This window comes from Penaeus monodon, chromosome 32, assembly GCF_015228065.2.
Source record: "Penaeus monodon isolate SGIC_2016 chromosome 32, NSTDA_Pmon_1, whole genome shotgun sequence".
In the NCBI taxonomy this organism is placed as follows: domain Eukaryota; kingdom Metazoa; phylum Arthropoda; class Malacostraca; order Decapoda; family Penaeidae; genus Penaeus; species Penaeus monodon.
Window position 1 is genome coordinate 7,748,827 of NC_051417.1, and position 1,970 is coordinate 7,750,796.

Sequence of the window (1,970 nt, forward strand, 5' to 3'; positions counted from 1 at the left end):
GTTTTTTACATTAATTACCTTGCCTTCTGCTGATTAGGCCTCTGTTGATCGTGATCTAGCATTCTCTCGTCTACCGCAGGGCGATTTTTCCGGCACGACAAGCTAGGATCTTGTCGCAGCGAACAGCTGCACGAGAACGAGACACGCAACGAAGTCTTCATGTGGATCCTGACAGTTCTGAGTGCGTGGGAGCTTCTCAGTCGTCTTTATATAGAAGGAGTATCCCGCCGAGAAAATGACGTTTCCCAAATTATATCCATGTCGATGACATAGAAAATAAGATTAGTTTTAAGCTCCAATCTCGTCAATAGACATCTGTTATTCAGGGGAAAAATAAATAACGATGATCTGAAATTCGATGCTCCCGCCTCCTTCGCATGCTTTAACGTGTGACATGATTATAAAGAGCAGACTCACCATCCAGGAGTCACACAAGACCAGCACCATGTTAAGGTACTCGTAGCTGCTGCCCTTGTGGCTCTGTCGCAGCCGACAGCATTCCAGATTTCGTAGCTCCTGAAATTTGTGCCAGAGTGGCAAATCAAGAAACTTCGAACCTTCGTAGAGTAAGTTGTCTAACAATTCTATGCTTATTCATGCTATCTTCACTTCCAAATTGATGCGCTACAACTACAACGTTTGTGGCAAATTCTCATTACATTTGTTTTTCCAACAGTATGCTGTCGCTGTATCAGGTAAGTCATCGACAACCCTACCAACCATACACTCGCTGCATCCACTCCAACTACGATTACTCTGACTCTGATCCGGCTTTAGTGACCACAGCAGGACTGACTCCCACAATGAGTATCGCAAACTGGTGGGCAGATCTACCCTACAAACGACCCCAAAGCCGCACATGCTCATTGATTCCCTTCTGGTATGGGTAGAATTTTTTTCCTCTGATATTAATAAGTTAACCTTCCTAATATAAGTATAATCTACCAACAGACAATGACCAACTATATATTTTCCTTTTCCCCAACGCTTTCGCCGCTCCCTATGAAGTGTCGAGACTGATACGATAGCTATTCCTGCGTGTATTCCTGCATTGACACAGACAGGTAAAGTCAAGTTTCGGCTTCGTGTTCTCCCGTACTCCACAGAATGCCGGTTCAGCGATTGACAGTTGTGCTCTTATTCCGCAGGACGGCGTCGCCTTTTCGTCTTTCAATGTAGTTCCTCATCTCCGAATGTACTTACAGGACATAGACCAAATACCATGCTCTGCACATAATAGATATCAATGTGACTCAGAGTAATTATTTTCCCCCATAACATGGAACTTTGCCTACCAGAATATACATATTAAAACCTGGTGTGATCGTATTTGATATAGATATATGTTTGACAATATGTAGATAATGTGTATACACAACGTAAATAATAGTTAAATATCTACCAAGGATTATACATACAGATCGCCGGATTTTTCGGATGTTTTAGGATCTAATGGTGCATCTGCAAGGGGCTTGTAGATGATGCATTAAACTATTTTGTGTCCGATATCCCGTTTTCTTTGGAGTTGCACGTACAGTCTGCCATGCATACGAAAGTCGGTCTTCCATTTAAGAATTATAGAGATATTCATTGCAAATAGAAATTAATAAACAGTAAATATCGAGATTTTTCTTTTCCTACTGTCAATTTTTTTCTGTCGCTTTAAAGTTGATTACTATTCTCGAGGTAATTAATTAGAGTATTATAATTTCTTCCAAAACGCTAACGACTTTGTGTTCCATGCGTTAAAAGATTTTGTATAAAGTGTGAGGCGGACTCTAGAAGAAAGGGCAGAAAAACGTGGGAGGAATACAACATAGAGCCGAGAATTTCAAACATGCAGAAAGGGTGAGGGAAAGCCGCGCTGATCTAGGTGTGTTTTGCGTTTTGTGCTTAGCTTGTGTTGCATGATTCACATAGTCACTACGCACAACACACACACACAAATAATTATTGCACATGGATGTATG